The 13338-nt window shown below is 37.7% G+C and overlaps 1 protein-coding gene across 1 annotated transcript in view; it reads left to right on the top strand.

Annotated features, from left to right (window-relative positions):
- Nucleotides 1–13338, top strand: part of LOC139720496 (rho guanine nucleotide exchange factor 11-like) — a 219763-nt gene that overhangs the window by 19145 nt on the left and 187280 nt on the right. The window lies entirely within an intron of this gene.

Below are 13338 nucleotides of genomic sequence, written 5' to 3' on the forward strand. Positions count from 1 at the left end.
TCTTGAGTTACCGGTACTCAATTTGTTGTTGGCACTTTCCATTTCAAGGCTTGACCTTGAAAACATGATTGCAGAGGTGGAGCTTAGCCCAACCCTACAATGTACATTACTTCTGCCCGCCTACTGACCACACGAAATATAGTGCAATCTTGGCCTGTGCTGCACTAGCAAGCACGCGTAAACTGGCGCATTTTTGTCTGTCCATGTTGTGCAGATTACACACTAAGTTTAGAAATGGTATGAAACACAATGTTTGAAAGAATTTTGGAGAGCTTCTGTTACGGTCTTTTCTAAAAATCAGTATGATTGTGACACAAAAGTCACAAAGATGTACGGTATACTGTGAAGCAGTCCATACGACTATGACTCGAGAGCTAGTCCAACACACACACCTCTGGTGTTTGCTGCAAACCCTGTCACCACCACACTACACACAGAGCTACATGTATATTGGCAGTGGGGCACAAATCAAACAGCTATGGTTGACCTTTGACCTGACGGGGTCAAGACACCTTTCTGTGGGTAATCCCACCACAGACAGACACACACACAGGACATGCATGTGTGCTTGCATGGAACCAGTGCTAACAGGTTGGTGCAAACACTGCGCACAGTGCAGCATGGACAATTGTCATGGACTGTGTAATGTGAAGGGGTCCTCCCTATTGTATGATAATAGGCAGTGTGTTGTTGCACTCTAAATAGAGTTTAGTGTGTTTATTTCAAGAATGGGAACCCCCCCCCCCACCCCACACACTAGACACATAATCTGAGATGAGTTCAGAAACATTTTAATCCACCTAAAACATAATAGAAACTGTACAGCACTACATGATGGAAGAAAAACTGGAATTATGATTGAGTTGCTACATTGTATCATTGAAATGAATTACAGTGTACACATGGGGGAAAATTATGAATGTCTTTGTTATTCTTTTTATAGTCATTACAATGAATTGTTTAAGGTAGATTTAGTTTGTGTCAAACATTGGTGTACAAATAAGGTCATGGCTCTTCTTTGTGTAAGGCAGCCAAAGTTGTTTTTGTTGTTTTTTTTTTTTTTTGGGGGGGGGGGGTGGATTTTTTTTAATCACATGGTGTGATATGATGTATTCTTGGTTACGTAGACTAGTCACGTTGAAACTTGACCGCGCAAACTTGCAATGGACACGTTTACAAAAACTATTCCACCTTGACATTGGTGTGGTGTGTCTAGGATTATATTATAGGGTGCAGTCTTAAAACTTCATTTTCTTATTTCATCTGTATGTGCATTATATTAAAGGACATTTTCTGTATTAAAAAGCTTCATGTTTGAATGGGCAGATACAGTACTTTCTTGCATGAAGTTCGCTTCAATGGATTCTACTTGACACCTCTTTCTTTTGAAAGAAAGAAAAAAATATACTTATAGTACTGGCAATAGAGAGAGCGAAAGAAGCATAAATGTGAATTTATATATATATTTTTTTCTTTTTCTTTTTCTGGGTGATTTCCCAAGCGACACTCAGGCAGTTTTAAACCCCATTCAAAGCAAGCCTCGAACACTGTGACACATTTCTCTCTGCTAGCGGCTGCCGGTGGTATTGTGAATTGAAATTGCAGCCCTTGGCTGGAAAGGTGCCACATGTAGCCGCATTGCTTTTTAGATTGGACCGTTCATGAATAGTGTTCGAACTTGATGCCTCTTGTGTGTATGCGTATGTTTGTGTTGCTTTATTGCCGAACGTATCATCGCCCGGAGTTTTGATTGAGTCTCTCTTCTCTTTCTCTTAATTAAAAGGCGTGAGAGGATCTCTGTTCTGATGAGTGTCATCCGGGGACGGTCTAATAAGGACACCTCTCCATCTCAATATCCCCCCCCCCCCCTCCCTATCCACAAATCTGATATTAATTTAATCAATAAAAGCAGACGGACAAACAAACGAACAAACAAACAAAACAATTGCCTTTGCAGCCACGGGTGTGTAGTTGATTCTAAAAAAGTTTAAAGTTTGTTAGGGTGAAGGTGATGGTATAGAAAGAGTTTCAAATCTTATATGGCACATAATTCAAAAGAAATCGTCCTCTTGTGCGCTGAACAAACATAATCATGATAACCCCATCCGATACACTGTAATGTGGCACATGGTAATATATAAATGAAGTGCAGGTGCTGCACATGCAGAAGGGTGATATCTATGGAAGCTTTCGTATGACTGTGTCAGTGGCTTCAATACATAATTCATAGGACCTTGGTAGTTGACATTCTGCTATAATTATGGTGGAAACGTTTGAGACCGGCTTCCCGAAAAGACAATGGGGGAATTATCCAGCTTCATCAATCAATGTTTTATCCTCTGTGGTTTTGATCATGTGAGGAAGTATAAAGTACTCACGGAGATTGGCCAGAATTCCCCGTTCATAAACTACGGATTATTGCAAGTATTGTTGCTGTCGTTTCTTTCCTTTTTGACTTGCTGTGTGAGCTGTTATTTTCGGTAGGGTTTGATTTTCGCGATATTCGCGAATTTTGGGAGTCACTGTTAGATCGCGAATTTAACAACACGCAAAAATGTCGTAATGCACTAGGTAAATAGTACGTGCACACCTACGATAGCCTCGGTGTTGATTCATGGGAATGACATCTCGCAAAAATGTCTGTGATCTCCTTATTCATGAAAATATTTGTGCGCGAAAATAACAGATTAAACAGTAGATTATATGCCCTGCAGACGTTAGCACCCTGCCAACAAATTGCACAGTGTGACTCGTAATATACAAAGTATGAGATATACTTTTTTCGTTCATCATACCATGTTTAGATTTATGTGATATTTATACTAAGGAACACCTGAGTTCTGTACCTCACTACATTTGTCTGCTTTTGTAAAATATCAATTGATATTTGCTGAAAGGCACAAATGCAAAAATATCACAATGTACAAGGTAAATAATAGTACGCTTACGATAGGCTCGGTGTCCATTCGCGGAAATGATATCTCGCAAAAATGTCTGTGATCTCCTCATTCACGGAAATATATCTTTACGCAAAAGTAACAACTTATACAGTTATAATGCCCTGCAGACTTCAGCGCCCTGCCAACGAATTGCACCATGTGACTCGTAATATAGGCCTATACAATATAAATTTTTTGAGTGTGTCATGTCATGTTTGGATTTCCACTGTATATGACCTTTATACTATTAGGAACGCTTATGTTCTATACCTCACTACATGTCTGCTTTTGCAGTTAGTGAACTTTATGTTGCAAAATATCAGTTGATATTTACTGAAAGCGCAGAAACAGTAAGGAAACAAGCCAACCATTGATTCTTCAGATATACTGCAAACATAATCTGTTCTTACTCAATACTCCTCACACATTTCAACTGTAACAACTGTAACAGTACATACAGTATGGAGTACACATGGGCACACGCACATCATTTTAATAGCATGGGTGTACCACAAAACACTTATCAGAATACATATGTACACATCGTGGGCGTGCTCTGGGTGCAAAGATACATTGTACCACGCCATGCATGAGATACATGTATGATGATTAAGAAAAATATTTTATGGCGATATCGAAGCTGGGATCGTACTTCATTTTATACGTGTTATATGGCTTTTGCAAGAAATAAATGGGCTGTGGAATTATGGTAGCACGATCAGTAATCCGTGCATGATGTACACACAATACATTTAATGTGCATTGTGATCCCAGAGCAAGTAGCTACAGATGTATGATATAACCATGGAGCTACTGTTGTACGTTGTAGCTCTGTGATGTAAGAGATCATAAAGTCTTATAAATATGTAGAATGTGTGTTAAGTGTGTACAATGTGTATGTGCATTTTGTGTGTGTATGTGTGGTGTGTGTGTGGGGGGGGGGGGGGAGGGGGAGGGGTGACATGACATATGCTCACTGACTGATAATTGCTCCTGTGACAATTGCATTGGTCTTATTTTCTCTAAGGACTGACTTAGGATTAGGGTTATGATAGGGTTTTAGGTTTAGTTTGATGTGATGATTAGGATTAGGGTTAGGGTTAAATGTTTGTGGGTAGAATTTATGTTTGGCTCAGCCTGCAGATATTTCATAGGGGCAATTGTTGCAGTGAGGAAATGCCTTGGAACCTTTTCAAGGTGTGTGTACAATGTACGGTATCTCATATGTATACAATACACCTGCATGCAGGTTTATGACTGTAAAACACATTGTAGTGTGTGTGTGTGTGTGTGTGTGTGTGTATTATATTTGTAGTGTATTTGTGTTACATGCATACAAAAATTGTATAGGGTGTTTGTGTATGTGCATGTGACATCATGTGTAAATGATGATGTTAACGGGACCTCCTACATTTTTCTGTCAAAAGTGTAATGTGTTTTGCCCGTAATTCAAAAGCTATGAATGCTGTGATCAACAACAACAACAACAAAACAATGCCAAGCAATACAGGGTTCAGAGACTGAAACAACAGTGGAAAATGTATTTGGGGGCTGTGCTGCTCCTCACATTCCTGAAATACTTTATGCTTACTGGTTTTGCTGCATTCCGTGTTTTTTTCTTGTTGATTCAGATAAAAGACATTCCTTCCTTTAAGTAGTAGGTATGCCTTATCAAACTTGTCAATCATGAAAAACGTTACAAAAGTTCGGAGTCATTATGTGTGACAATTGCAGTAAATTCCAAGCCTGGATGTGTTGCCCACAGTACTCTTGATTTATAGATTAATGGAACTGCAAGAAAAAAAAAAATGAGGCTAAAAGGTCTAAAAGTGTACATTTTGTGTATAATTACTCTTCAAAATGTAGTGACTGTAGTTTTTATTCTTAAATGGTTGTGTTTTCATTAGTTTTCAATATCAAGTAGGGCCTACCTCTTACTACCATCCAAATGACGTAAAGAGTGAATGTTTGGTATTGATTTTACATCTGCACAGGTCTTCTTTTGATAATTTTGCTTGTATTAAACAATGTCATTTTCACTATTATTAGGGGTATTTTTGCGCAAAATCTAAATTCTTCCAAATTGTTTGCTTGTATTTTCATATCAGTACGGTCAAGCACAAAGCTGCAACAATTTCACACCATGAACTAAAACACCTTCTGTATTCCAAGTTTACATCGTGTACTGTAAGAAGTGATTGAGAACAGAAGAGAAAGAATTAAAGAGAGAGAGAGAGAGAGAGAGAGAGAGAGAGAGAGAATATGTGGGACACAGACAGACAGACAAATAGACAAACATGTAGGGAGAAGGATAAAGAAATGCAGGGTTGGTGTATTCGTATGTACTGTAGAATGAGGAATACTCTGGTACATTTTGTGAGAGCCAAGATTCACAATCACACACAAGTTTGTTTGTTTTTTCTACACTGTATCTATTGAATAGCTGTAAAATTCACGAGAATTCATTGCTGCGAAAAAAGGTCGTCAGTGAAAATATTGTGTTTTACAGTCCAAGATTGTTTGATCTGAACATGTCTTAAGCATTTTAAATAGCAAAGGTTCATCTTGAAAAAAATCCAACCTCTTCCTCGAAGGCTGCCGAAGTGGGGATCTCCTTCCCATTCGTCTGAGATTACCATCATGAATAAATTAGCTTGTTGAGATCGTCCCTTAGCCCTGTCCTTGTGAGGTGACAAGATTTGGGGGGGGGGGGGGGTGTAGTCTTGTATTCAGGCTGATATTGGCAATTAAAGACATACATCTCTTATGGCAACACATGAATACTGGAATATAGAAAGATATGTGCACACTAGTTGGTTCAAAGTGATTGGTGTTTAGGGAAGGAAGCAAGAAATAAGCAACATGAAAAGCAGAGGCGTGAAGTTGGCCTTGTGTAAGATTGGGTTGATTAAGTTTTGAAGTGCAAGTAAACTCTATAAAGAGTGAGGGTGGTTGTTGACTATGATGAGCTAATTGTTGTGATAATGAATATAGCCTTCAAGCAACGCATGAATATTTAGCCTTTTAAAACTTTCCATACCGGTACTTTCTTGGGTAGGTAGATAGACAAAGGAACTTACCTGCTCTTCAGCTTGAAAGTGACTTTCAGAGCAGTCACATTTCCAGGACGAAGTTTGAACTCTAAGCCCCTACATTTTGACATTATTTATGATATTTTCAAACAAGTTTTAGTTACATCATTGTTGACGATAAATGATAATGATAATGTAAATATCATTTTATTTTTTAGTTATTCATGCTTTCTTTAAAAAGAATACAGGGTAGGCACACTCAGTTTTACAATGGCACCCTGTAGGCCTATATACACAATAATGGAATGACAGGTACCAGGTAGTAATACGATACACACAGTATACAAAACAGTGGCATTAAAAATTAGAGAAATAAACTGAACTACATTTCTGTACATAAGTACATTGTATGCATTGAGGGTACAACAGAAATTGGAAAAGGGAGAGTGACTATAAGGAATATACAGTATGTAATATTACTGATTTTGCTTTTATCTTATCATTTTTATTATCAATATCATTAATATTCATACAGTTTTACTTAATGTGAATGCTCCTTCAAGTGTTATTTTCATATCAGTTGCTTATTCTTAATTTCTAATTAGAATGATTTATATTACTGTGTTCATACGATGAATATACTAATATTGAGAGCACTTTGTCATTGTTATTTATAATTCTAGTAATACCATCTTTTTTTAATGTGATGCCATTTTTACTGTCTTGATCCATTATCAGTCATCGCAATCAGGCCAGAAATGATACGATATTGTAGAATGTTGCCATGCACCAAGATACTTTATTGTATTTTAGTGGAAACTCCACTGAAGGCACCATTTGGATGAAGCAATCAAATCTAGGTGTGGATAGTCTGTACTTAGTTGCTCATAAGTGGTGACCATGCAAACATGAGAGATGCTACAAAGTGCAGGGAATAATTTTCAAACTCAAATTTGATTAGCGATTTCAGCTGATGAACAATATTTCAAATGGTATTTTGTACACTGCTGTCGAAGAAAACTGCTACACAAAAGATAGTTTGTGTAGCAGTGGTGTAAGAATGCATACCAAATTGCGATGCGATACCACTGTACCAGGAAAATTATTCCCTGTAGTGTAGTTTGGTATACATGATACAAATTTCTGGTATGAAAGGGACCCGTTGTAGAGTATCCATCATCACTTGTTAATCTGATGGGTGCAGTGGTAAGAGCAATAAATAATTCCAGTCTGATTATGTGTATGTGTGTGCTTGCGTGTGTTTGTGTGTGTATGATATTGAGTTCAATACTTTCTATTTTTTCTCTGCTAACATGAGAATGCTCAAGTCACTGAAGCAGATAGAATTCTCTCATCTGCTCGGAGACTGTTCCTATCCCCTGTTGACATGCGATGTGCATAGATCAACAAAGTTCATATATTCCTGTTATAGTTGCATGTAAACAGTTTTGTCATGCAGTACCCACCTGACGTCAAACTGAGTATAAGGGACTAAGCGGCATGCTGCCTCATTCATAAGACCCTCGCACAAGAATTGTTTCCGCGGGGCCCGAGCATCACTGTCCTGTTGCTGCTAATTCCGGAGATGGCCTATGGGAATTGGCATGCAGCGATATTCATATCAATATAGAGAGCATGTCATTTGGAACATGTCACTGCCTTGTGCATTCCGATTTAGGCTGAATCTGGAGGCCAGTGACAATAATAGGTACAACTCCTAAAAGCTTTGCCCTCAGATATACAGCATTGTCTGTTATTTGGGTGAAAACTCTGTTCCCAGAAATCTAGCATGTGAATCGTGACTGCGTTTTCAGAACAGAATAAGGCCCCAACTTTAACCCCAAAAAAAACAACAACAACAAAACAAACAGAAACAAAACAGTTTTAGCTGTTTCATCTCAATTAAAAAAAGAAAGAATAGATTGTTCCATTTTTGTCTAGACTCCAATCTAACCACAAAACTGAGAATCAGTCATGCGATTGCTGTTCATATTATATTGAAGGACATCACATCTTCACTTTGAGATCTTTGTTAATTTTCAAGCTGTGTAAAGTTGAGTCTAATTTCATTGTAAAACCCGAGTCACATTGCACATTCACATTGTGCATTCTCGTTTCTGATTTACTGCAAGCCCAACTGTGTTTTAATTAAGAACAGTGATTCAATGCGAGAAAAAAAAAAACACCTCTGCTTTTAAACAGGGAGGTCTCGCCTCCTTTCAGTTGTGCAGTAATTAGTCTCCATGTTTTGACCTTTGGCCCCAAACCCAGGCATCAGTCTGCGCCCATTGTGTAATTTGTCGGAGCGATTAAGAGGAAACAGGGACATTTGTTGTTATTGTTGAGTGTACACCATTAACCATTTAAGGAAAACCTGGAGTTATCAGTTGGCCTTGGTTGGGTAGACTTTATACAGAGACTTATCAACATGGCCTGCTGAGTAGGGTAGAACATTGCATTGATAGCTGTGTGTTTGTGTTGCTGTGATGAGGTGCCAGGTATCGCAGTGTCATTGTATTACAGTATTGATTTAGCTCCACAATGTACATACTACAAGTTAGAATATAAGTGTAAAATATCAAATTTACATTTTTTGGAACCATACCAGCTTGTTTCGAGCTTGTGCACCGCAAGCTTGAGAGAAGTTTGCGACAAGCTTCCACAATTGCAACTGATCAACAAATTACCTTACATTGACGTAAATACGTCCATGCAACATATGTACGCCCATGATTTTTTTTTTTTATCATGGCTACTACTAAAAACTGATCAATTCAGTGCTTATTCACGTCGATGTAGGGCAATTTGTCAATCAGTTGCAATGAAAACATCTCGACGGAAGAATTTCATGAATTTGAAAGTTTCCACAAGTTTGAGTAATTAACATCTTGTTGGGTGTAGAGTAAATAGCACAGGGTTTTACTTTCATGTGTCCTGTACATGCTGCATGCATCCCTTGTCTTGTCTCCCAACATGTTGCTTTACCCTCACCCACCGAACACGGGCGGAATGAGGTGACCACGGTATTTGCCGCGCTAATCCCTCCGAAAAACCACCGAGCCGCATCTCTCCCAGGTTCACTCTAATTGAACGTGGCAGACCGGGCAGCCCGCTTGTCACGATGACTCTTGCTGCCGGCGAGCCGTCAATATCGTACGGGGAAGGGGATGATCACCCCGAAAATCCGGCATTTCCTCAATTGGAGGACGCGCGAATCCCGACCCGATTTGACGGCCCGTGATGAGTGCGGACGACATCTGTCCGAGCACGACTGTGTGTCAATGGACAGAAAGCCTCTCCCTCTAAAATTTCTGAAGTAACAGATGGAGCTTATTAGGGCAGAATCGGGCAACGGGCAATGCAAACAATAACTTCAAGTGCAGAATATTATCTGCTTTTAAGAGACAACTGTTGCCATGCACCATTTACTTCAAACATCATGAAATGTTCATACATTAATATTTTAAGGAAACTGGAAATGTCGAAAAGACCATATTCCCCCCAGGGAACTTCTATTTCATAATAGATGGTCATAATGTGGTGCAAAGAATTTGATGTTATATTTCAAATAAATATGTATATTGGTATGTGTGTTTTAATATAATTTCGATAAATGCAGTCAAAGGGAAACTGACCAGAAATGAATGCAATTTATTAGTGGAAGAATGAGCAGAGAAAATGGGATTCCATTTAATATGATTTTGAACACACATTTTAAAGCTATCAAATGTAATGTCAGTAGAAACTGAGGCTACACGTATGTAGCTCAGGGATGAGGAGGTTACCCGGGGACGTAAGTGAGAGCTACTGAGGTACCTTTCAGTACCATAAAATATCTGTCAGTCACATGATCATGCTCAGGAGGATCAGGTGATCCTGAGTTATGTAATCATAATGTTATAATACTTTTTAAGCTGTAGTTACTGCTTTTCTGCATGAGGAGGCTTAAAAGGTATCCATCATACACCCGTTTCAGTACTCCCTCTTGTGAATTTCAGGGGAATTTCAGTTGGTTATCAACTTGTTTGTATGTGACTTTATGCTGTTCTGTCAGTGTTGCCATAGATAAACGACAAGCTGGAATGTGGAAATCAAATGTTTCCTATTTGCCAAGTAAAAAGGAAAGAAGGGATGAACGTATGAGGAAGTGTAAGACCGTGATTTTGTCTTATACAGTTTTACATTCGATGCACTTTGAAGTTGTCTGTGCTCAGAAGGGAATTTTGTACTTTGGCATGTGATGCCTTTTACCGCACTATCATGTTTTAAAAAGAGGAACAACTTTGTGTTTGGTATGTTTGACCTTTGGCCTCCCATAGAATCATGTTTTAACTACCTCAACTGCCTTCCGTCTAGTACAGGTATATGTGTGTGACATACATGTACACTTTCATTCTCGGCCATTACTTTCTAGATCGCTCTATTACTGTAAAAGAAGAAACGTAAGTAAACATTTGAATTTCGTAAATTTTGGGAGATTCAAGATTCGCAAAATTAAAATGCATGTGAATGTTCAAGTTTGCTCGATATGCACTGAATGCCAGTACATATATCGGCAAAAATTTTATGCTGAGAAAAAGAATGTCGGCTCCAATTCGTGAAAATGTCTTGCCGTGAACATACTATTCTTGCTTGACAGAATCTGGACATGGGCTTGCACATTAATTTCTTTGCATTTTCAGTGCGAAAGATCGCTAAAAGTCCAAAACAATGATTCACTTGCAAATTAATACAAAAGTCAGGATATGAATTTTGATTATTATTATACAAAATAATACTCATACCAAACAAATTGCTCTTGCTATATCTAGTTTATTAGGTTGATACTTCCACTCATCATCCTACAAACGGATGTAATCAATGCTGTAAGGCTCTGCTTTCACTGTGGTGGTAACTTTAATCAGGAAATTCTGAATGTTTGTGAAAGTGAAACAGCAGTGCTTTGGAGATTGTGATGATATTATTATACAGAGAGGAGGTTTTAAAAGTAGTTCCAGTAATTGTTTGAAGCACTTTTATAAAAGGAAACCTAAGCCTACATAGAAGTGTGGATGGAGCGAAAGCAGCAATATTAGTAGAACACCTCGGTGAAAGTTTGAGGAAGATTGGACAATCAATTCAAAAGGTCTGAATTTTTAAAATGTTGCATTCATGTCGTGCTCGTAATGCTCCTTTCATACGAAGATTTTTTTTTTCTACCTCACTTGATTTAAACCTTATACTGGGGTATAGGAAAAGCCGAATTATTTCATGATTCTTCTCCTACCCCCCCCCCTTCATACCGATATGTATGAATAGAACACAATTTCAGATCTGCCTCCAATGATTTATTGTAAAACCAGAAATCTTCATGTGCGTGAAACTTTGGCAAATTTTGTGAGGAGCCGCGATTTGCAAAAGTAAAATGCATGCGTAAGTTCTTGTCTACACAATGCATTGAAAGCCAATTGCAGTTTGCAAAAGTTTCATTCTGTGGAAAAAGCTGTCGGCTCCAATTTGCAAATGATTCATGCCGCGAATGTTTCGGGTTTTACAGTAAACCAGCTTCATTTTTTATGGTAAAACCTTACTGTACCAGGGACTTTGGACATAGTGTACAATGCTATAGGGTTTTCTGTGTCAGTCAGCACTCAAGGCGCACAGTGGTTTAAAGGCAATATACAATATATAATTATTTATTTTCAATATATTCATAAGCTTGATTTTCATATTTATAGATGAATCTTTTAGACAATTGTATGTTGTCCCCCACCCCCCTATTGTCTGAGTAAAGTTCAACCCAAGGGGTTATCAGATTTTGTGGATTTCGTGGAACTCTTCAGTGAGTCACTGTACCAGTTGTAGCAAACGTCTACCATTGCCGCCCTGTCGATATTGTGCACTCCATGTACGAGTGTTTGTGGAAAGCAGTCATTTTTGTACCCAGCCGGCCGCGGATCTGGTAGTGGGAAGGGAAAGCTGAGGTTGTAATAATAATTGGCGTTGACAGATGACTAAGAGTGAATCTACAGTATATAGTAGAAGTGACAAGTTGTTGTGAGATTGTGTCTTGTCTTGCGGGTATATTGCTGTCATCTGCCTGTATCAAAGGTATTGTTTACCATCGGGAGCAGTGATTAACAAAAAAAAAAAAAAAATGTCCGAGTTATTACATTGTGCATATACCTATACAATGTATGTGTAGGTCAGTTGTATCACCAAACATCCTACCATATAAAAATTTTGCAATAAAACCTTTAAATATAAGGAGATGTCACTATTTTCTCAATAAACCAAAACTGTAATTGGTTTATTCTGGAAACGATTTTGTTATAACTGTTGTTCACATTTTGAATATTTAACAATACTTAAAGGGTGTGTACAGTTCTGGTCGAGGTGTAGATTTAGCTTTTAACATTTTGCGAGATATTCAGAAACCGCTCTATGAGATGTAAGGGGGAATGCAGTTCTAAGGGGTATCAAAAGTTTATTCGATGAAAATCGGTTTTGAAATGGCTGAGATATCCAAAGACAAGGTGAAGCAAAGAGATCCTAATAAAGTTGTGGCATGTCGCCTTTTATTATTAGCACTTTTTTGGATATCTCAGCCATTTGAAAACCAATTTTCATCAAATAAACGTTGAATCCTTCTTAAAATTACATGCTCTTCCATATTTCATAAGAAGCTTTTCATTATCTCACTTAGGAATGTTCAAAACATGAATCCCTACCTCAACCAGTACTGTACAGTCCCTTTAACATTGATTATACGGATTAACATTTTTACATTGGTTGTTTCTATAACTACATTTGTAACTCACATTTTGGAACTATTTTGAGTCACTACACTTTTGTAAAGCTTGGTTTTTGTTTCATTTGCAAATGGGAAAATATGCCTTTAATTAAAGCTCACCAATCAAACTGCTTCTAAAGCATTGAATTCATTTTCTACAGCCCTTGCCAACTCTTTGACCATTGTTTGATATCAGTCATAAAATTCAGTCATTACTTCTAAAATTGTATTCTGATTCAAATGTTGATCAACCTGTCTTTTGCAGCATTGTATTAAAATTAGTATTCAGTAGGCAGTTTTTGATTAGCATTGTCTGCCTTTTATATCTTTTGTTTGATTTTTAAAAATAAATGGACGTAGAGCTCTGATAACTATGATATATAAGCAGTAATGGGTTGAGATATATGTACAGTGTGTGTGTGTGTGTGTATAATAAATTTCCATTTTTTTTCTTTGTTCGTTGTTGTTCTCTTGACATTTTATTCGTTATATTGAAACATGAAAATTGTATTTATTTCAGTTATTGTGACAAGAATTAATCTCATACATAGTTTGTACAGTAATACCAAAGAGAATTGATGTATTTTGTATTATT

Source organism: Diadema antillarum, unplaced genomic scaffold (genome assembly GCF_040938485.1).
Source record: "Diadema antillarum isolate AM-2024a unplaced genomic scaffold, OU_Dant_1.0 scf00000128, whole genome shotgun sequence".
NCBI lineage: Eukaryota > Metazoa > Echinodermata > Echinoidea > Diadematoida > Diadematidae > Diadema > Diadema antillarum.